The 24,543-nt window shown below is 39.4% G+C and overlaps 2 pseudogenes; one reads left to right on the top strand and one right to left on the bottom strand.

Annotated features, from left to right (window-relative positions):
• Positions 1 to 6,047: 6,047 nt before the first annotated feature.
• On the bottom strand, positions 6,048 to 6,529 carry LOC141500718 (cytochrome b-c1 complex subunit 7 pseudogene; annotated as a pseudogene).
• Positions 6,530 to 8,673: 2,144 nt separating this feature from the next.
• The window catches only part of LOC141498933 (F-box only protein 3-like), a 23,151-nt pseudogene continuing 7,281 nt past the window's right edge, over positions 8,674 to 24,543 (top strand).

The following is a 24,543-nucleotide window of genomic DNA, read 5'->3' on the forward strand; positions in this document are numbered from 1 at the left end:
GGAAATGTTATATTACCTAATTTGCAGGATTATTTTGAGTAAATAAAATTAGATAATATTTTTAAGTCCTATTCAAATTCTAATTGATGTTATTATTCTATTCTCATTCATTCCACTACAACATCTTTTATAATAATTTCTATGAAATAAAACTAAAATTCAACTAAATTAAAATTAAAACTGTGAATTAAGACTATGAATTAAAACAAAAACCTTGCTTTTGTTTTCAAGACTAGCTTAAGTTATTAGTTTTTAATATATATTGACTAACCTGAGCTAATATATTTTTCAGAGGTAACCTGAACTCAGATTCTGAATTAAATTTCAAGATTTATTTCAAAAATCAAACTTTCAATATTGTTTCAATTATTTCACTTTTTTTGCAATATGCCAATATTGCATAGTCATCACTTAAATAGAAACTTAAAAACTCCACTGAGCATAGAATTTGGTGACCGCAACTGTAGACAGGGGGTGAAATGTGGGGATTTGGACTAAAAGGCAAATACATATATTTTTGAAATTAAAACCTGTTACCATTTTGCTATATCTCTCAATACCCCAGGCTAATTCTTCAATATTTCAAAAGTTAAGTAAATTTTCTGTAACAAAAACTATGCTTTGAAAACTATTCACATCTGTTTTTGATTTAGAATGCAACTCCTTCCCAATGCCATTTCTTTACCACAAAATCAAGCTGAAGCTTGAGAGCATAAAATGTAGAATGAATTCTCTTCATAAAAAAGCATCTCTGAATTAAAAAAAATACAGACATTGGACTATAGAGCAAAATCTTCTGCAAAAATATAGTAATGTCAAAAGGTTTTTCCCCCTTATTTCTTATTGAAGACTCAACTCCACACTCATATGTGTTAATATTTTTTTTGTTAAAGGAAGGAAGAAAATTTAATTGCAATGAACTGGAATTTAGTTATGAAATACAAATTAAACTTTTTTGCATTATAGTTATAAAAATATGTATTACCAATGTATGTGGTTCTGAAATGGTCTAATTTAAGCTATTCAAATTTATATATAAAATTATAAGTTTAAATGTAATGTTATATAATTTCACATTCTGAAAAATGAATGTTACATTTATAGTAACTTATTTCAGACTCTGAGTGAGGTTTTGCCAAACCAAGAGAAATAGTGATACATTCAGTTGAATTCATCTTGCTTCATAAACACAGGAAAAGAGATGCAAGGTATGTTTGTGTTTTGTGTGTGTGTGTGTGTGTGAGAGAGAGAGAGAGAGAGAGAGAGAGAGAGAGACAGACAGACAGACAGACAGACTGAGATGGAGAGAGACAGACAGACAGAGATACAGAAACAAATGGACAGAGATGGATACACAAAGAGTACTTAGAGTTTGGAGATCTTAAATGTCAGTGTCTTCTTGGATACATCTTTTTAACCCTTAGGCTATCCAATTAACCTCTTAGGACCTCATTTCTCATTCACAAAATGTTATTTATAACTAATAGAAGCAGTCAATATTGATACAATATCACATAAAGAGCCAAGTTTGAATAAGGAAAACTTGGCATTAATCTTTGTCTCAGATCTATATTAATTGTGTGACACTGGGAAAATCACTAAGTTACTTCAGGATTTGGATATCTAGGTAAGGCCATACACCTCAGGTGAAACTTCTAAGCAGGAAGTCTTCATGTAGCATAAACCACAAATTTAGATTCCTCCCCCTGGAAAAAAAAAGTACATAAGAATTGCAAGGTTAAGAAGCTATCTGTTAAAAAGGTGATAGCTGGGCAGAGCCAAGATGGCAGAGAGAAGCCAGGACCCTCCCTAAGATTTTCTGTACATCCCTCAGAAACAACATTAATCAAGCCTCTAAAAAATTTGAGAGCAACAGAACCTACTAAAGAACAGAATGAAGCATTTTCCAGCTTAAGGTATATGGGAAGGATTCCAGGAAAAGTCTGTCTCACTAGGGTGGGATGGGGTGGGGGTGGGGAGATGTGTGACCTGCCACAGGGAACAGAGACCAGTTTAGGCAAGGTGCAGACAAGACCAATCAGACGCTCTCAGTCACAGCAAAGGTCTGTCACCAAGAACACTGGGTCCTGCCTTGGTGGGCCAAAGGCATAGAAGACTAGCTGAAAAGTCACCAATACAGCTGCAGATGGTGCATTAGGAGCCCAAGACCTGCTGTGCAACTGCTGTAATTGCATTGGACAGCCACCACCCAGTGAGGTATCTGCTTGGGTCTATAGATTTTTTGAGTGGGCTCCTTCTCAACACAAGAAATTTGGAACATTAGCAGAGCTCAAAATAAGCAAGACATCAGAGAAAAGCCATGACAATAGAAAGCTACTAAGGTAGATCACACACGAACTCAAAAAAAATAATAACTTTTACTACATGTAAAGCCCCAGAAGGAAATACAAATTGGTTTCAGTCCGAAAGGATCTTTTAGAAGAGGTCAAAAAGAATTTTAAAAATCAAGTAGAAAAAGGGAGAAAAGAGGGGAGGCTGGGTGGCAGAGTGGATAGAGCACCGGCCCTGGTGTCAGGAGTACCTGAGTTCAAATCTGGCTTCAGACACTTAATAATAATTACCTAGCTGGGTGGCCTTGGGCAAGCCACTTAACCCCATTTGCCTTGCAATATCCTAAAAAAAATAAAAACTGAGAAAGAAGTGAAAGAGAAATTCAACATCTTATAAAAGGAAGCACAAAAATTGACTGAAGAAAACAACTCCTTTAAAAAAGCAATTGGACACATAAATGGTCAAAAGCTATGAACAGGCAATTTCCATATGAAAAAGTTAAAACTACATAAATTCAGTTGATAAAATGCTCCAAATTATTATTGATTATAAAATGCAAATTAAAACAACTTTTAGGTATCAAATTGGTTGAGAAGGGGGGGGGGAAGGCAATTGATGTATGTTAGAGAGGATGTAGAACACTAATGTATTGTTGGTGGAGTTGTAAACTGATCCAATCTTTCTGGAGAGTAATTTGGAACTATGACCAAAGGGCAATAAAACTATGCATTCTCTTTGATCCAGCAATACCACCACTATATCTGTATTCCAAAAATGAATGGGGGAAAGACTCATATGTACAAAAACAGTTTATGGCAACTATTTTGTATTGGGAAAGGATTAGAAATTGAGCCATTCCTCTTCAGTTGGGGAATGATTGAATAAGTTACGATATAATAATTTTATGGAAAACTTTTATTCTGTAAGAAATCATGAGTGGCCAGACTTTAGACAAACCTGGAAAGACTTGAAAGAACTATCCTAGAGTAAAATGTGCCAAACCAAGAGAATATTGTACATATTAATTGCAACATAATAAGATGGATCAATTATGAGGGACATAACTCCTCTCAACAGTTCAGTGATTAATGTCAACCTGGAGGGACTTGTTAGGGAACGTACCAGAACATACCAGAAAAATGAACAAACAAACAAAAACTATGGAATCTGAATATAGAGAAAAGCATACTATCTTCACTTCTAAAATTTCTTTTATATTTTTCTTTTTCATGTTTTTCCTCTTAGCTTTAATTCCTTTTTCACATGACTAATATGAAAATATGTTAAACAATATCATATATGTACCAGTTTTACCAGATTACTAGCTGTCATGAGAAGGGGGGAAGGAAGGGAGCATAGTAGAAAGTGTGGACTCTACCTTTACATGTAATTTGGAAAATAAAGGAAAATTTTTAAAAGTAGAAAAAAAAGCACAATTTGGCAAATGGACAAAGAAAACAAATATGAATTTAGTTATACAAATGGAAATGAAAATGCAAAAGTTGACCAAAAAAAATCACTCCTTGAAAAATAGAATTGGACAATTGGAAATCAAGGACTCTATGAGACATCAGGAATCAGTCAAGCAAAATTTTATAAGAAAGAAAAAAAAGAAGAAAATGTAAATTTCATCATTGAAAAAAGAACTTCCATGGAAATTAGATCCAGGAGACAGATGGTTTAAGAATTATTGTACTACTTGAAAACCAAGGAAAACTGCTCACAAACAAAACCACTCTAACGAAGATCAAAAGAAATGTAGTAAATTGGGAAACAATTTTTTTACAATTACTGTTTCTGAGAAAGGACTCATTTCTAAAATATATAGAGAGAATCCACTCAAATTTATTATAAACAGCAACCATTCCTCAACTGACAAATGGTCAAAGAATATGCAAAGGCAATTTTAAGATAAAGAAATCAAAGCTATTATAGTCATATGAAAAATTGCTCTAAATCATTACTGATTAGAGAAATGCAAATTAAAGCATCCCTGAGGTATCACCTCACACCTCTCAGATTGGCCAACGTGACCAGAAAGGACAATAGACAATGTTGGAAGGGATGTGGGTTGCATTGTTAGTGGAGCTGTGAACTGATCCAACCTCTCTAGAGAGCAATTTGGAATTATGCCCAAAGGGTAATAAAAATGTGCATACCCTTTGATCCAGCATTATCACTACTGGGTCTGTATATGGAAGAGAGCATGGAAAGGGATAAAAACTCCACATGAACAAAAACTACTTATAGCAGCTCTATTTGTAGTGGGAAAGAATTGGAAATTGAGGGGATACTCATCAATTGGGGAATAGTTGAACAAATTGTGGTATATGTATGTGATAAAACACCACTGTTCTATTAGAAACCAGGAGGGATGGGATTTCAGAAAAGCCTGGAAAAAACTGTCATGAATTGATGATGAGAGATGAGCAGAACCAGGAGAACATTGTACACCTGAACAACAATATGGGGGGTGATGATCAACCTTGATGGACAACCTTGATGGTGAAATAATCAGGGATAATTTTAGGGGACCTGTGATGGAGAATGCCATCTGAATTCAGAGAAAGAATTGTGGAGTTTGAACAAAGACAAAAGATTATTACCTTCATCTTTAAAAAAAAGTCATCTTATGTTTTACATAATTTTGTTATATCTAATATTTACTTTCTTCCTTAAGGATATGCTTTTTTTTTGTAAAACAATTTTCCAACTTTAATACTTGCAAATAAATTTTTTATAAAGGCTTATAAGCTTCAATTTTTTAAAAAAAATGTCCATGGATACAATTCTTTACAATAAAATTCCCAATTGATTATGGATCTATTTTTCAAAGTTAAAGTTAAGGACTGAAAAACAAAAATAAGAATGAGGTTTAAAATTTAGTGTCTAGTCAATGAAAGTTATATTACAGCTGAAGGAGAAACGGTCAAATCCTCTCACTTACAGATTAAAACACTGAAGGTAGTGACAGTTAAAAGTCCAATTCAAAACCCACCTCCATAAAACTGTTTCCAGTTCTACTTAATCCACAATGTTCTCTCCCTATTCCCATCTCATATAATAGCATGTAGATGTATTCCCCTAACATGGCACTTATCAGAGGTTTATTTATATTACTTATCATATGACCTTTCTGCCCTCCCCCAACACAGAATAAACTCATCAAAGGAAAAATGGTTATCATATTTCTTTGGAACCTAACTACATAAGTGTCTTATTGGTGTTCAATAAATGGTGACAAATTACAAATTATTTTGATTACTGGATTATTTCCACATAGTGTCCAATAATAAGAATGAACCATGTAAAGCTGAGAAAATATTTGAAATGCAGCATAAATTTCCCTGGATTTACTATATGATTTGGAGAGACAGCATTATGGTGGCCAGAACACTAAGCTTAAGCTGAGACAAGAGAATGGATTCTGGCACCTACTCAATTCCCTGATTGTATATTCCTGACTCCAAATACAGCTTTCTATCCATCACACCATCTTCCTGGAATTTCTCAATCTTGAATTTTTATTTACAAAGCTAACAAAGTAACAATAGCATTTTGTTGATTATTGGCTAAAGAGTAGTGATGAAAAAAGATTAACAACCACTCATTTAAAATTACCTCATCCTCCAAGCCAGAGGAAGCAGTTAAAGTATGTGTGTACCCTTAAAGACAGTAGAAATTATATAATACTGATTTAACGTGAATGCAATGAGTTTCAGGATATTATGATGCAAAGTTTTATAGTCCATAAATTCCGATGAGTTATTTATTTAAATTAAATAAATTTGCAGCACAGTTATAAATGGTTAGTTAACCTCATATTTTGTACAACCATACTTATTAAAAATACTTTGAGGACTAACATTGAAATTCTTTTTTGACATGCTTACTTCTTATTCCATTCTTCTTTCTCTTTTCTTTCATGTATAACCTCCTTCAAATATGGTTGAAGTTATAATTTGTCCTCTTCATATTTTGTGCACTGGTTTTTAGGCAAGATCTGTTGCCTTATGGTCAGGTCCAAAGCTCTCTTGTTACGAAACATTCGATCATTATACAGATTCTCTGGTAGCCTCCTTATGGCCTCTTTAACATCTTCATCTTCATAAAGTATGTCATCCCGCATTAACCCAAGTTTGTTGAATCCTGCAGCATTGTAATACCATTTTTGAAGACCCTGGAGCCATTGGCTTGATGCTACAGTTGGCACCCGCGTCGCCATCTTGAGCCGGAGAGAAGGATATGCTTTTTTCTCTCATTGCATTCAGTTTTGATCTATGCATATCATGGAAACAAATGTAAAGACTATCAGATTGCTTTCTGTTGCAGAGGGAAGGGAGGAGGGATTATAAAATTCACAATCTTGCAAAAATGATTGGCAGAAATATTATTGTATACAATTGGAAAAAATATTTACATTAAAATAGCTTATCCTGCTTAAATAATATAAAAATAAGACACTAAAAGGGAATTGTATTGAGAAGGAAGAAATGGGTAAACAGAATGGGACAAATTATATCACATGAATAGGCAAAAAGAATCTGTTATAAAAGAATGGAAAGAAAGAAAGAAGGAGTTAAGAATTACTTGAGTCTTACTTTAATCATATTTGGCTCAAAAAAGGGAATAACATATCCCCTTAGTTGAATTTAGAAATTTATAGTACCTTGTAGGGAACTGGGGGGGGGGGGAAGAAGGGGGTGGGGAGGAGAAAGGGAGGAACTATTAGGAACCATCACAGGAGGAAAGATAAAAGCAGGAAGGAAAAGGAGAAAAATGGAGAAAGGGCTGATATGAGAGGGAAGGGAAAGGAGGGAAAATTTATTTTAATTTTCCCTTCATTGGTAATGAATTCATTCCTTTTATTTTTTGATACTGGTAATTTGCTATTCTTCTTTCATTTTTAAACTGATTTTCTTACTTTCTATTTCATTAATCTCGATTTCAATTTTCAGAATTTCCAATAGGTATTTAATTGGGGATTTTTAATTTGTTTTTTTCTAGTATTTTTAGTTGCATTCCTAATTAATTGATCTGTCTATTATATTATTTACTATAAGCATTTAGAGATATAAATTTCCTGAAATTATTGCTTTGGCTGCATCCCATAAATTTTGGGTTGTTATTTCAAAGAACAAATCATAGAAACAATAAATAGTTTCATTAAAGATCATGACAGAAATGAAATAACAATATCATTTTTTAATCTTAGCTCTGTTTTTTTAAAGGAATATTTGAAAACTTTTTATTTTGCTAAATTTCCATTTTTCTACAGAAAGATTTTACTCAGTTTTGCTAGCAGATGATTCTTGGTTGAAATTTTAATTTATTTACCATCTAGAATATCATATTCTATGTCCTTCAGGATTTTTTTAACTCATGCTATTTCAATTGTTTCTGGCTGCTTATAATGTTTTCTCCTTGAGCTGAGAGTTCTGAGACTTGGCTATGATATTTTTGAGAGTATTCATTTCAATCTCTCTTTCAGGCAGTGCTTGCTGGTTTCTTTCAAATTTTTTTTTTTATCCTCTGGTTCTATGACACTGGGGCACTTTTTCTTTTTATTTATTTTATTTGTTCATTTGTTTGCTTGTTTCTTTTCATCCATTTGTACATGCATATTTCCAAGTTACAAAACTTCCTCCCCTTAGCAAGGAATAATCAGTTTAGCATTTTACATATATATATATATATATATATATATATATATATATATATATATATATGTAACTATATATATACATATATAGTTAAACATATTTACAAATTAGTAATTTTTAGCATGAGGAATTAGGATTAAGGGAAATAGATGCATGAGAGATAATTTTTATAAAGTGTTTATCAGATTTGGAAGGATTTCTTTTTTTCTGTGTGTTTGGTTTTGTTTCGTCTTTCTTCTTCTGTTTGGGGACAATATAGTCCATAACCAGTCAAATACAGTTGTCCTGGCTCTCTAGACTGTGGAGAGAAGTTGCTTCCATCAAGGCTGTTCATTTCATAATGTTGTTGATTTGTACTTTGTTCTTTTGGCTCTTCTCCTTTCACTCAGCATCAAATCTATTCAGTCATACTTCTCTAGAATCTGGGCAATTTTTCTTGAACAGTTCTTGAAAGATGTTACTCAGATTTCCTGGGCAGACACAAGGTGGGGTGAATTTAGGAGTGAAGATAGGAGGGAACCTAACTCCCAGAGATTTTCCCAAAATAACTAAATAAACAGATCCTAAAGTGACAGAACCCACATACAAAAACCAGTGAAAAAGTTTTTCAATTCAAGATAGCATAGAGGAACTTCAGAAAAGGTCTGTCTCATGTAGATAAAAAAAAAAGGTTGGATTGCCCAAAAAGGGAGTCCTGGAAAGCAAGTAGGAGGTTCTTATGCACAGTATAGATCAGGTCATAGCTCAGCAGGCCATCAGTGAGGGTCCCAATCTCAGGTAAGAAGGCAAAGTTCAAGCCTGATGTGCTACAGAAGAGGTCAAACTGTGACTTTCAGAGACACCAAAGCAGAAAGTCAAGGACCGATCCACAGTCACTTGGACAAAAATCTTGGGACCATGCTTGAGAAATAGAACTCAGCTGTCAAAATGAGTCAACCCCCCCCCATAAAACAAATAAACAAAAACACCCACTAACCATTGACAGCTATTATTCTGAAAGGAATGATAAAAATGCTACCTGAGGAAGGGAAAAAAAGTAAGGAAAAATATCTACATGTCAAGCTTCAAAATGTGTTTATGAATTTGTCTCAAATCAAAAAGATCTCTTGTAAGAGTTTAAAAAGGATTTTCAAAAGATGAAATAAAGAAGAAAAATTCAGAAAAGAAATGAATTGGGAAAAAAATTGACTGAAGAAAACAATATCTTTTAAAGCAAAACTGGTCAAATGGAAAAAGAAATCAACTTTCTCAAATGTAATAACAACTAATTGTAAAGGAAAAACTCTTCTAAAAATAATGACTAATTGGAAAAGGAAATGAAACCTAAGTGAAGAAAATAAAACTAAAAATTAGAATTAGATAAATGGAAATTAATAACTCTATGAGACACCAAGATTGCATCAAACAAAATCAAAAAGATGAAAAAAAGAAGAAAATGAAAGGTATCTCTAAGCAAAAATGACAGACTTGGAAAATAGATGCAGGAGAGGTAATCTAGAAATCATCTAAAATTTCTAAAAATCATGATCAGAAAAATGTCTAGATAATTTCTTTCAGGATATTATCACTGTAAACTGCCACAATATCCTAGAATAAGAAGACAAATAGTCATTGAAAGAATCCATCAATCATCCTCAGAAAGATATTTCAAAATAAAAATTCCAAGGAATATTGTAGCCAAATTTCAGAATTCTCAACTAAAGGAGTAAATACTGCAGGCAAGCTAAAATGAAACAATTTAAATACCAGTGTGCCACAGTCAGCTACAACACAAGAGGATCAGAAGGCCTAGAGGCTTATTCCAGAGAACAAGGGAGTTTGGATTACAACCAAGGATCAACTACCCTGCAAAATTGGGCATATTCCTTCAGGGTAAAAATATGAATTTTCAACAAAATAGAAGCATTTCAAATTTACCTGACAAAAAGACCACAAATGAATGTAAAATTTTAGCTGAAAATTCTAAATACAAATGTAAAAAGGTAAATGGAAGAGAGAAATTATTAGTCAATAAGATTAAACTGTCTACATTCCTACATGAGAATACAATACTTGTAATTCTACAGAATTGTCTCTCTCTCTCTCTCAGGATAGTTAAAAGGAGCAAACAGACAAAGGGTGTGGCGTATTTTTATCATGAAGTAATGTTTTAGCTGATACTTTAAGATATGAGGGTAGTTTTTTCTGTTGGGACAGTTGGAGAGAGTAGCTTTAAAGGGTATGGGTATAAATTGATCATGAAGTAATAATGCTTTACTTGATACTTTAAGTCATGAGTATTGCATTTAAATTGGGATATTGGAAAAAGTATACTTGGATAAAGGTGTGGATATAGTCAAATTATAATTTGATTATACTTATGAATTGCATTCCTAATGAGACAAGTGAGGGGAATGTACTTGGACATGGGACAGGGAATGAAGTGATTATGATATGATGATGCTTATAAATCAGTCTATCAATTGTTCTTATATCAGGTCAGATAAAAGGATTTTTTTGACAGAGCATGTAAATAAGGACAATTAAGACATAAAAAAAGGAATTACACTGGGAGAAGGGGGAGGCATGAAGAGGTGCAAAGGACCTCTATAGTAGAGGGAAAGAAATAAAGAGTATGAGCACTGAACAAATTTCTCTTTCAACATATTTGGCCCAAAGAGGAAATAACATCCATCCCCAATTGGTTTTAGAAATTTATATAAACATACAGGGAAGTAGGGGAGTTAAGAAGTGGAAAGAAAAGAGAAGAATGGGTTAATAAAAGTAAAAGAAATGGTAAAATTAAAATTAAAGTCAAAATTTTAAAAAAGTAAGAGGAAAAATAATAGGGCTGACACAAGTGAGAGTTGATTGAGAGAGGCAGCAGTCAAAAGCAAAACAATGATGAGGAGGAATACTAGGAAAGGGGAGAGAAAAGAACAAAAAAGGGGAAAATAGGATAGAGGAAAATATAGAATTAGTAATCATAACTATGGTAATCTAATGTTTGATGAACTCAAAGACTCTAGCTTCTAGGATAAGAACTTACTATTTGAGAAAAACTGCTGGGAAAACTGGAACATAGCCTGGTAAAAACTAGGTATGGAACAATATCTCACGCACAATAAGATAAAGTTGAAATTGGTACATAGTTAATTAGGAGAAAAGGGAATAAGTTCTCTGTCAGAGCTATGGAATGGGGAGAAGTTTATCAACAAAGATGAGATAGAGAACTATAATAAATTGCAAAATAGATAATTTCTACTATATTAAATTAAAAGTTTTTGCACAAATAAAATCAATGGAATGAAGAAGAGAAGATATGCAGAAAGATGGGAAATGATTTTTTACAGCTCACATTTCAGATGAAGGATTCACTTCTAAAATATATAGAGAACTGATTCAAATTTATAAGAATACAAGTCATTCTCTGCAGGGGTCCAGCCTCTGTGGGGTCCTTGGAACCTGACAGGAGGGATACAGTCGGCAAAATGAGTTGAGTCAAAAAGTAGGTAAAGGCAGGAGCAGGTTGACTGACTGTCAGCTTTTTAGATTTATTTTTATAGTCTCAGAATCATATGAAACAAGCAAACAAACCATTTCCTTTGTTACAAAATATACAATTTTCATCATTAATCATATAGTTCATATGGTTACAAGTTTGATCATGTAGTGGTTACAAGTGTGATTATCAGTCTTAGTTAATTTTCTTGTCCCTGCTCAGACCGTGATGACCTCAACCGGCCTGTTGCCTAGTTTGTTTCTGCATAGTAAAGTTATTAAATAAACAGAACTTTCCTTATAATAATCTTTGATATAATTTGCTTAATGGAATGCTTTTATGTTTTTGTGCCGCATATGTAATGTTTTCAAAATGCTCCCTTGACAACCTGTAGTGAGGGTAGTTATGTTTGTCCACCTGTCCATTGAATCCTTCAATAACCAATTTTCCTTTCAGCCCTTGTTGGTAGATGCTACGGTTTCTATGACTTTTTATTCTTTCCCAATAAACTAAGGCTGTTAGAGTTCACATATTGGTTACCTGTACTAACTATTGTCTCACCAGCTTTATCATATATTCCTGTGTATGTTAAGGGGGAAAAAACTGTTAATTTCCCTGGAATTCTATCTGACCCATCTTGTATCTGTTCTCCCTGTATATATTCTGACATCTCCCTGGAACTCCCAGTGCTGTTTTCCAAATATTTCATAATGTTGAAGCCTTTTGTATTTCTCAGGGAGAGGCAATCCTGTTAAATTTGGACAGAGTTCACAATCTGTTTTATTCAAGGAATTTCTCTGAAATACTTTCTTTATAGTCATTCCACTATTAGGTTGAGTAAGTTTTGCAATCAATAATAGACCTATAAATATGGGTATACATGGAATCCATATACATATATATATATATATATATATATGTACATATATATTTATATATATATATATATATATATATATGTATACATATATATGAAGGAAATGTTGTAATGTTGTTCCATCAGGCAGTATGGCCACCTTGAGTCTTCTTGCCATGACTGTGTCAAACAGCTTAGAGACCCTGGCTCCTATCAATTCTCCAATCCATAAATGCCCAAAAGATTTGAACAAGCAGTTTTCAGATGAAGAAATTAAGACGATTGATAGTCATATTAAAAAAGTTGTTGATTAGAGATATGCAAATTAAAACAACCCTGATGACCACCTCACATCTATCAGATTAAATAAAATGACTAAAATGGAAAATGATCAATATTGGGAAGACTATGGGAAATCTGGGACACATACATTGTTAGAGCCGTTATCAACTGATCCAACCTTTAATGAGAGCAATTTGGAACTATGCCCAAAGGGCAATAAAATTATGCCCAAAGGCAATATACCAGCAACATCATTACTAGCTGTATATGCCAGAGATCATAAAAATGGAGAAAGGATCTACATGTACAAAATTTTTGTACATAAATTTGCCATTTCTAGCAGTTCTTTAAGTGTGGCAAAGAATTAGAAATTGAGTCATTCCTCCATCACTTGGGAAATGGATAAATAAGTTAGGGTATATGAATGTTATGGAATACTGTTGTTCTGTAAGAAATCACAGGCTGTCTTACGTCAGCAAAGCATGGAAACTCTTGCATGATGTGATGCTGAGTGAAGTGAGCAGAACAACATCAACAGTAACACTGGGAGACGATCAGCTATGATCAACTCAACTCCTCTTTGTAGTTCAGTGATCAACCACAAAAGTGAGAGACTAGTTAAGGGAAATGCCATTCACATTGGGGGGGGGGGGGACACACACATACCTCTATGATTTCTGAATTAACTTTTTAGAAATCTTCATTTTTTCTTTATTTCTCATGTTTTTCCACTTAATCCTAGTTTTTCCCAGTTTAATATAGAAATATATCAAATGAAATTTTACATGTACAACTTATAACAGATTGTTGCTGCCATGGGGATGAGGATTGGGGAAGAAAGAGAGGGTGATAGAAAAATGTGAAACTTCTAAACTTGCTAAAAGGATGAATGTTGAAAACTGTCTATACTTGAAAAATAAATAAATAGGGAAAAAAGGGGGAAAGAAAGAATGAAAGAAATCAGGAGCAGCAAGAGTTTAGAAAAGCAAGGAAAGACTTGCTTGAAGTGATGTTGAGTGAAATGAGAAAAAAACAGGAGAATATTGTATACATTTTTGTATACATATACATACATATTGTAGACATATGTATACATTTACAGCAGTTTGAGATGGAGACAGTTACTCTCAGCAGTTCAGTAATCAAGGATCCATCCTGAGAGACTGGTTATAAAAAGTGATATCCATATCTAGAAGAAAAAAATGAGAGCACACCAAAAATATGAAGTCTGAATGCAGACTCCATTCACATTTTAAATTTTCTCTTGCATTTTGCTTTCTTTCTTATTGTTTTCTTTCCCCTTAGTTCTGATTCTTCTTTCATAACATGACTAATATGGAAAAATGTTAAACAAATTTTATACGTTCAGATGTATCAGATTGTTTGCTGCCAAGGGTAGGAAAGGGAAGAAAATAGAACAATGTGGAAATCAAACTTTAATATTTCAAATGTGATTTTACATGTTCAACATATATTGTTTGCTGCCATAGGAGGGGGGGGGGAAGTTGACAGAAAAATGTGAAACTCCTAAGCTTGCAAAAGAACATACTTTTGCATGTAATTAGCATTAATTATTTAATTAATTAATTAATTAATTAATTAATAAAGGGATCATTATCATTCCTTGAGTAGAGGACAGTGGCTATCCTCCTAGGCTGGACTCTTTCCTTCCCAGTGAGTGAGCACACTCCCAAGTTCTCTTCCATGCCCCCAGGGTTCAGTCAGTCTGATTGCTCTCTTTTGTTCCCACTCTGTCTTGCCCTGCTTCCTTCTGTCTCCAGCTCTGGTCAGCCCAGGGCTGCCCTGTCTGCCTAGAGTGCTGCCTCTGTGTCTCTCTTCCTCCATTGGACCCTGCTCTTCCTCCTCCTCCTCCTCCTCCTCCTCCTCCTCCTCCTCCTCCTCCTCCTCCTCCTCCTCCTCCTCCTCCTCCTCCTCCTCCTCCTCCTTCTCTTCTTCTTCTTCTTCTTCTTCTTCTTCTTCTTCTTCTTCTTCTTCTTCTTCTTCTTCTTCTTCTTCTTCTCTCTCTCTCTCTCTCTCTCTCTCTCTCTCTCTCTCTCTCTCTCTCTCTCTGTCTCCCCTCCTCCTCCTCCTTGAGGGTCCAGCCTCCCAGCCTCTGGTGAAGCTCTCCTCAGCCACCTCTTGGATGTAGTCGGGCCTGTCAAGATGGTGGGAGCTTCTTCTCAGGGGGCTGTGCCTGGAGTTGCTGCCCATCAACCCCCTGCTTCTCATCTTCTCCTTCCTGGACTACCAGGACCTCGTCAGCTGCAGCCTGGTCAATGGGTGACTACAGCAACTGGCGAACCATGATCCTCTCTGGAGAACACACTCCCAAAAGTACTAACTTTTATCAGGGTCTAAAAAGGCGCAAAAGAACACGCTCTTCAGAGACACTTACCTTGATCTGGGGAGATATTTCCAGCATTACGCGACTCTTTAAAAAGCCTGGGATGACTTGGAGAGATACCTGGGACAGCAGTGGCCCAGGATGATCAGATCTCTGAAGGACACGGTGGAGGAGCGGGAGCTGGACGCGGTGGAAGCACAGATTGTCTGCAAGCTTCCCAATGATTACAGGTGCTCCTTCTGGATCCACAATGGGCAGAAGCTGGTGCTTCCAGGCCTGATGGGATGCATGGCCCTCTCCAACCACCACCTCTCTGAGGATGTGCTGGACGTGGACACCGCTGCCGGAGGATTCCTGCAGCGGCTGCGCCTGAGGCAGTGTCTTCGGCTCACTTTTTGCATCCACACTGGGGTGAGTCAGTACATGGTGACGGAAAGTGTGGAAGGCCGGGAGAAGTATGAGATCTTCTATCAGTGTCGGAATGAGCTCGCTCAGAACGCCTCAGCCATTGACATGTTTATTACAGGTGCTTCCTACTTGGAATGGTTTGCCTCCTACATGGACAATGTTGTCACGGGGGTCTACCCTGTCATGCGAGACCAAGTATGTTCATGATAAGGATTGCGTGGCAACCACGGTGTCGGTATCTACATCATTTCTCCCAGTTCTATACATCCTCCTCACTATTTCTTCGCTTACCGAATCAGGATTGAAATGTCTTAAAGATGCCCTTCCTGAGAAGACTTGCCAGCTAGACAGCAGATTTTGGAGAATCATCAACGCCAAAGGTGAAATCCAAGAGATTTAGGGTCCTGGAGAGGTGGGAGATTTTCCCATTTTCAGCCCCGGTGGGGTGTATGAGTACACCAGCTGTACCACCTTCTCCACCACCACAGGCTATGTGGAAGGGCATTACACCTTCCATCTCCTTTACCACAAGGACAGGACATTAAATGTGGCCATTCCCAGATTTCATATGGTGTGTCCTACCTTCAAGGTCTCCACAACTGGGAGAGGAACCAGCCCTGATGAATGTTCTATGACGGAAAAGGAAGATGAAGAAGAATTAATTTACACTGATTCAGAAGAATTGGATAAACCCCATCTTGTCAACTTACTCTCTGACCTGCTGAGCAGCCCACCTGAGCCAAGCTATGGAGTTATTTAGAGTTGTAAATGAATAAGGGTTTTTCACATCTTTCCCCCAGCAGCAAGTTATCGGGACCAAGTTGTGGTTTCTACCAGACGTTTTTCTTATAAGGTGGTTTGGGTTTTTTGTGTTTGGGGTAAGACAGGAAGGGGAAAGAAGGCTTATGATTTTATTTTATTTTTTCCATTTTGTCAAATGGGAAATCTGTTCTCAAGTTGAGGGTTTGGTATTGCTGCCTTATTTAGAGTATTTCATATTTGTAATATTTGAAGAAGATGAGTCTGTGTGTGTGTGGTGGGGTTGTTTTTATACAAGTATTACCATTTTATACAAGTATAGCAGCAATAGTTAAGAAATGGTAGAAATTCAAATCTAGAGAGCTACTTACATTTTCAGTTTGGGGATTATAATTTTCTGACAACGTGTTGTATACAGAGGAAACACTTGCAATTAGGCCTTTTTATCCAGGTAATCCATTTTAGAGTGCCCTTTCTCTGTTTACATACTGGAGACACCAGTTATCTTTCATGGTTGACTTCAGTTATCGTTTACTAAAAATGATCTTTCTCTACTTGAAGATTATCCATCCTTAAATTTAATATTACTTTAAAAAACTCCTTCCAGTTTCAGTATTATTAGAATGTGGTATATTAAAGCATATACTGTGTTGCTTGCTACTAATAGGAGAAATCTGGCAAATACTCACATGCTATATACATTTGTAAATACCATTTCTGGTTTTTTCCACTTTATACACTGACTTCACTTTGTGATGTGACATGAATTTTGTGTTAAACTAAATTTCTTTTTCTCAAATATGAATTTTTGCAATTATCAGATTCTTAATGTGGAATGAAATCTTGCAGACATTTATAATCACATATTTAAAAGTAACTCTGGGTTTTTAATATCATATTTAAATGTTTTCCTTTTTCTCTAAATTGATGCTGCTTTGCTTGTTTGGAGCAGAGGTTGGTCAGCAATGCTGCTGAAATGCAATAGGCATAATTCCTGGAGTATTTGCTATTGGAACCATTCTATAGGATGTGTGTTCTAGTTCTTAAACACACATACAAACACACACACACACACAAACACAAAGACAAACACAGAGATACAGCCTTTTTTGGCTACAAAAAAGGGCAAGGCATCAAACTGCCTGGCCCTTGATCTCCATCCAGTCTGGTCTGCCTCTCATTAGCAGACCTTTTCTCCCAATCATCCAATTTCTTCCCAGCCAGACTAGCAAGTAGTGTGACCTTAGAATGTTCCTTTTCTCTTGTGCTTTGAATTCCTTTGGCTATATGTATTCTTCTCAATTCTGTGATCCTGTTAACTTCAGATGTACAGAGTTCATTTTCCAAAAAAGCATTTACCCTGTTGATATTTAGAACTTCCTATTACAATAAACAGACAAGGCTCTGAAGATAATGAAATAAATAAGTGAATAAGCAAATAAGTACTTAGTAAATAAGTAAGTAAAGTAAGTAAGCAAATAAGTAAAGACCTGCGTTCCATCCTTAAAGAACTTGCTGTTTTAATAAACAGACTGGGCTTTAAAAAATAAATATTGGGGCATCTGGGTGGTAAAGTGGATAAAGCACTGGCCCTGGAGTCAGGAGTACCTGGGTTCTAATCCAGTCTCAGACACTTAATAATTACCTAGCTGTGTTCCTTGGGCAAGCCACTTAACCCCATTTGCCTTGCAAAAAAAAATCCTTAAAAATAAATATATAAGTAAGAAAATTAATTAATTAATAAATGGAAAAAAGAAAAAAAATGTTGTCTAGACTCTTTTTTTTAATTGTGTCAGCTTTGGGGACAAGATTTCATTGCTAACTAGCTGAAATCTCACTGTTGGTTAGTTTTGGAGGCAAGACCTCAACTCCTGGTCAGCATTTGGATAGAGCCTTGTTAGGACAGCTAGCTGGTGCAGTAGACAGAGCACTGGTCTTGGATTCAGGAGAAGAGGAGTTCAAATCTAGCCTCAGAGTTGACTTAAACTAGCTGTGTGACCTTGGGCAAGTTACTTAACCCTGATTGCCTGGCATCCAGTGTTGGGGGCGGGGGGAAGAGGCTTGGCGGTCGCTTAGAGGGGAAACATAATCACCTTATAAGGGAATGTTACAGAACTCGGCCCCTCATTGAGTAAGAGTTCATGGGAGGGAGGACAGAGGGGATAAAAGTGTCTGCTGAGAGGTGGGGGGGAGCGGGAATGTGATCACAGAAGAATAAAGACTCATTATCCACCTCAGGCGCTCTGTCTGGTTCTTCCCCCATCAAAGAGTGGGGGCCGGAGGTACCCCGAAGACTCATCACGCGTTGGACTGGTGAGTAAGAGGACGGACTAGCATAAAGAAGCCGGCGTTGTAAATAAAAACCCGGCAAGTGGTGCCCGGAACAGGGACCTGATTTTGCTAGGGAACGTCTGAATCCGCTGGTCGGATTCTCCAGACAGCCTCGGTCGTTTCTGACCGGGAGGAAGGAGAGGGCGTTTACTCTCAGATATTGCCTGAAGGACATATCCCTATTGTGTTGACTATGCTTCCTTTCTCTCCCCTTTCTCCTTCTGCTCTAATCACGCTCCTTGCCGTGCTGGCCTGTCTGATTGTGCCCTGCTGCCTCCTTCTCTTTTGCCGAACGGGAACTTTCCAGTTCTGCCACCTGTTAGGATTGCAGCCTCGGCTAGTAGACAGCATGGGGGGCCGGAATAGTATTCCCGCCTTTGAGCCGGAGGAAAAAGAGGTCGTTGCAGTGCAGCTTTATAAACTCTGCGCTAAGTATGGCCGTAAATTACCTATCAAGACGTGCCGTGCTTTTGTTGAGAATATCTGGAACATCTGCCCTTGGGTGCAACATAGTGGGATCCAACCAGATAAATGGAAGGTGGTAGGGCAGCAGATGGCCTCCTATAATGACACCTGCCCGGGAAAACTGACCCCCAAGGATTTTACAGTGTATAAGATAGTGGATGCAGCCCTGCATCCCCAGAAGGTGACTTTGGCACGAACAATCAGCACTCAGGTGGGTAGCTCGTTGGCGGGATCGGATTCAGAGAGCTCAGAGGAAGAGGGAAGGCCACCCTCTCCCCTGTATCCGTGGGAGGAACTTAGAAGAAACAATGGGGGAACAAGGGGCCCCCAGGGAGAAGAAAATGCCGCATGCCCCTCCTTACCGAGACAGAATGAAAAGGGGGAGGGCGATGAATGTGGCACACTTAGAGATTCAGGGCCGGAAGTTTCCGAGCGCGGGAAGGGAGGGGTGCAAACAGTCCTCAGGGGTGGCAGGAAGAGGAGCGTGAGTAGGTGGGACCGGGAGGCTGCTGACGAGGAGGGAGGAGTCCGCGCTGATTGGACAGCTGCCGCGCCCCAGGCTTGGCGGCCCAGCCAGGAAACAGAGGCAAAAAATCCCCCGTGTTCCTTGTCCGCCCTTCAGAGATCCCCTCAAGGGCTCCGCCCATCCGGCCTACTTGCCACCAGTGCCTCCATAGCAATAGAGAAAGGGGAGGAGGTGGACTGGGATGACTGGGGCCTCTACCCGGTATTTACGGACCCCCTTACCGGAGCCCGAGACTACCGCCCTGTCCCTTTTAAGATGCTTAAGGAACTTAAGGAGGCCGTGACTAAATACGGCCCAAGCTCCCCTTATGTAAAAAGACTGATGCAAAACCTCTTTGCTACGCACCCTTGGACCCCTGCTGACTTTGACGAAATTGCAGCCGCGTGCCTAGATGCCTCCTTATATTTAGCTTTTAAGGCTCAGGCCTGCAGAGAGGCCTCTAAGCTGGCAAAATCCCGGGGTTATACTCCCCTGGATTTAGCCATTGACCTCCTGTGTGGAACTGGAGCCTATACTGACCCTGCTGTTCAGGCCCAGTATGGCCAGTTTGAGCTAGAGACTGTTAAAGAAACACATGTTGCAGCTTGGGATAAGATTGGAGCCATGAAAAGGGGGAGAGCCACACAGAAGTTGGTTGGGCTGAAGCAGAGAGCAGATCAGACACCCCTCTCATTTGTGAACGAGGTTAAAGAGACAGTGACTCGTATAATGGGAGACACCCCGGGATCTGATCTACTTATGAGACAATTGATTAAAGAGGGTCTTCGCCCCAAAGGGATCGCAGCCATTAGCAGCCTTCCCCCCGACGTTTCATTAGAAGAAATTTTTGACAAATTGCTGGACATGCCCAGCGAGGATTCAATTCAAGCCTTAGTGACTGCCATGGAGAACCGGGAGGATAGCCTCCTGACCGCCCTTCACGGTATGCAGGTGAGACCCACCTGTTTTGGGTGCGGAAAGCCAGGGCACCTCAAAGGACAGTGCAGGCAGCGGCCCCCCTCCACTTCAGTTCCGACCTGTTATTCCTGTGGAAAGCCAGGTCACATAGCCAGGTTCTGCCGATCCAAAGGGAAGTCGGGAAAAGGGAAAGGGAGGGGCCCGGCCGCGGGCCCCCCCCCCCGCCCCCGTGCTCGAAGACAGCGGCCCCATTACTGTGACTATCCCCGTGAGGGTTGACTATAGAGAAGGGACACAGCAGAGAGAGATCGGGCCTTGGGAAACCTCGATGATTCCCATTGAGCTAAATATTTTCCCAGCGCTCATCACAGGGGCTGAGAGATGTGTGGACTTAGTCACCCATACCCAGGTCATTTTTGGTCCCGGAAGTCCCACATCCGTAAGGGTCACAAACCCCCACCCCTTTCCCACCTTGGTAAAACAGGGCCAAGAGGTAGGAAAGGCGCTGCCCTTGCGGGGCCCCTCCCGCTCATGTGAACTGGGTCCACCCGGTCAGCTCTGGGCGACCACTGTTAACCGTCACGGTGGAAAATCAGAAGCTCGAAGGGATAATTGACACTGGAGCCGATTGCTCTGTCATAAATAGGGGACAGTGGAGGCGCGAGTGGCCACTCCTACAGAGCCCTCAAGCAGTGACGGGGGTGGGGGGCAATAGATCTGCCATGAAAGCAGCACACGCCTTACGGTGGTCAGCTTTGGAAGAATCTGGACTCTTCACCCCACTGTGCCTACCCGACCTCCCTTATGCATTATGGGGTAGAGATATCTTGAGCCAGCTTAACCTGACACTTGCCACCCCTGATAGCCTGCGGGGAAATTAATTGGGGCCACTCTAGAGATGAGCTTTTCCCCCAGAATAACATGGATTAATAAGAAACCTATTTGGGTTGAGCAGTGGCCCCTGACAAAAGAAAAGCTCATCGCCCTCACAGACATAGTAATGACCCTCCTGCACGAGAACAAAGTGGAACCGTCCCTTAGCCCGTATAACTCCCCCGTCTTTGTCATAAAAAAGAAAGGGGGGAGTTGGAGAATGTTGATTGATCTTCGGGCAGTAAATGCCAACATGGTACCCATGGGGACCCTCCAACCTGGTCTCCCTATGCCCACTGCAGTCCCGCAAGGGTGGACTATTATAGTGATTGATGTTAAAGACTGCTTCTATAGCATTCCCCTCCACCCGGAGGACAAAGAAAAATTTGCCTTTTCCCTCCCCGCGATCAATTTCCAAGCCCCCAGTAAACGTTATCAGTTCACCGTCCTACCGCAGGGAATGGCCAATAGCCCCACCCTGTGCCAGCTTTACATGGATACTCTGCTACATCCTATCTTTTTAAACAGAAAGGGGGAGTTGGCAGGTCACTGACCCATTCAGACCTGTCTCAGGTACTATTTACCATGAATTTCCTACAAGTCAGGGATGACGGCACTACAGCCGCCCAGAGATTTTTCTCCCCAAAAGGACATGCTAAGAAAGAACCAACGCTCCTGCCCTCTCCCACCAAGGCCCTACCAGGCTCTAAAGTCATGTGGAGAGATGAAGAGGGAGGTTGGCATGGCCCTGTAACGGTAAAGAACAGAAGACAGGGCCACCTGTCATTTCATCCCGAGGATAAGATAGAAGAGCCAGAAAGATGGCTCCCTGTTTACAAGATAAGAGACCTTGATTAATGCCCAACCCTACGGGGTGAGAGGAATTTCTTTCTTTTTCAGGCCTTCTGATCATCGTAGGGATCCTTGGAGGTGCTCCATCTGAAGGAAATCCGACATGGGGAATACTCCGAGTTATTCCCTCTCCCCTTCCGGTAGCACGGAACTCCCCGATCTACCCTCGCCTGCTAGTGACCAATACATCGATGGGGCTCCCTTCTGCCTCGGTGGGGCCCCTCATGTGTGGCCACAGGGGAAGACATCGAGGATCCCATACCATGGAGGGATTGCCAGATGGCGGGAGGATACCCCTTTGAGGGTGAACAAGGACGCTGATTCTGGGAATCACCCTACTTGTTGTCTGTTTCTGCCGCCTAGCTAGGCGACAGAGGGGCTATATGCTTCTTACTCAGAAAGCCTTCATGGCCATGGAGACGGGGGAGGATCCCCAAGTCTGGCTAGCCGCCATGCATGACATGTGACACCTAGGGGTAAGACGAGGTAAACCCCAAGACGGGCAACTTCTCCTGACCCAGCCACCTAAGACGGGCAAGGTCCTGGGTTGAAGGAGATGACCTAAGACAGGGTTCCTCGCCCCCGGCGGATCCCCAAGTCTGGCTAGCCGCCATGCATGACATGTGACACCTAGGGGTAAGACGAGGTAAACCCCAAGACGGGCAACTTCTCCTGACCCAGCCACCTAAGACAGGCCCTGAGGGTGTCGGGCGCCTAGGACGGGCAAGGTCCTGGGTTGAAGGAGATGACCTAAGACAGGGTTCCTCGCCCCCGGCTATCAGAGGCCAGTAGAAATGACACCGCTTAAGGCTAACCTCAGCACCGCTTAAGGTCACACCAAGTGATAACCTTGTAAAACAGAAAGGGGGAGATGTTGGGGGCGGGGGGAAGAGGCTTGGCGGTCGCTTAGCGGGGGAAACATAATCACCTTATAAGGGAATGTTACAGAACTCGGCCCCTCATTGGGTAAGAGTTCATGGGAGGGAGGACAGAGGGGATAAAAGGGTCTGCTGAGAGGTGGGGGCGAGCGGGAATGTGATCACAGAAGAATAAAGACTGATTACCCACCTCAGGCGCTCTGTCTGGTTCTTCCCCCATCAAAGAGTGGGGGCCGGAGGTACCCCGAAGACTCATCACGCGTTGGACTGGTGAGTAAGAGGACGGACTAGCATAAAGAAGCCGGCGTTGTAAATAAAAACCCGGCAATCCAGGATCATCTCCAGTTGTACTGATTCATATCTGACCACAGGACCCAGATGATTGGAGGAGAAAGTGAGGCTGATGATTTAGCACAGTATCCCCTCACTCAAATCCAATTCGTGTACTTGTCATGGCATCACCCCCCTGATATGGTGTTCGAAAATGAAGGACAAACATTATTAGAACCTTGTTAGTGGCCTGCAGTGGAGGTCAGGCTTTATTGTGCAACTGACTGTTCCCTTTCTTCTAGACCTCTGGTTTTCTTGTAGATGGGGGTAATCATTGGGCCTTGCTGGTGAATTGTGGTGGAGCTTGGAGCCTCAAAGTAGATTCCCCTAAAACGTGGCCTGCCATTGCTGCTTTTACACCTGGCTCCCCTCTCATCCTAACAAAACTTACCATTCTTGATGCACTGGTAAGTTATTGCCTTACTTTTTTTCTATATTGATTCTGAGACATTTTTCAAGGTTGTTTAGAGGGAAAATTTGGAGAGTTCCAGGTTGGTGCCACAAGGAAGATCCTGAGCAGTTTTTGCTCCTAAAGATCTGAATTCATACTTGTTATCTGTCACATCTTCAGACAATTTTCTACAGATTGGAGCAGGATCCTAAGATCCTGGAGAAAAGAAGAATGGGATTTGGGCATGGATTTTGTTATAAATTGGATTAGATCTTAGGATATACAAGCATAGCATTGCTATTGGTAGTGTGAGCGATGGGAGAAAAGGTTTGAAATAACTCATGGTCCATGAATATCAGTTTTGGAGAAGTCTTAGAGATTGGGATCTTTTTTCATGTGACCTAATTTTGTCTTAATTTTTTTTGAAAAATAAATTTAAAAATAATTTTATCATTCTTAATGATTTCTCATAGTGAAGTGACAGTACCAATATAGACTAAAAATTATGAATAAAATTGGATGAAGAAGGGTGGTAGTTGACATTGTCATTTACAGTATAGTCCACAATTTATGCTTTAACATATGCTGCATAAGATAATAAAAAGAACAGTTAAATATATGCTTAGAGCAGCTAAGAGCACAGACAAACAAATATGCACAACCCCAAACACATGTATATACATATATGAATGTGTATTTACATTAAGATACATAACCATCCATTACACAAATGTGTACATGTAAATATATAGGCTATGCATGTATAGATGCACATGTGCATGGAATTTATCTCTGCATCTAAGTAGACAAAGATATTAAAAGATAGACATAAATGAGATATAGATAGATAAATAGATAATTCCTTGGGTCCAGAATTGAACAGAAGGAGGGCAGAGTAGGTGGTCTTTTGGAATA

This window comes from Macrotis lagotis, chromosome X, assembly GCF_037893015.1.
Source record: "Macrotis lagotis isolate mMagLag1 chromosome X, bilby.v1.9.chrom.fasta, whole genome shotgun sequence".
Classification (NCBI taxonomy): Eukaryota; Metazoa; Chordata; class Mammalia; order Peramelemorphia; family Peramelidae; genus Macrotis; species Macrotis lagotis.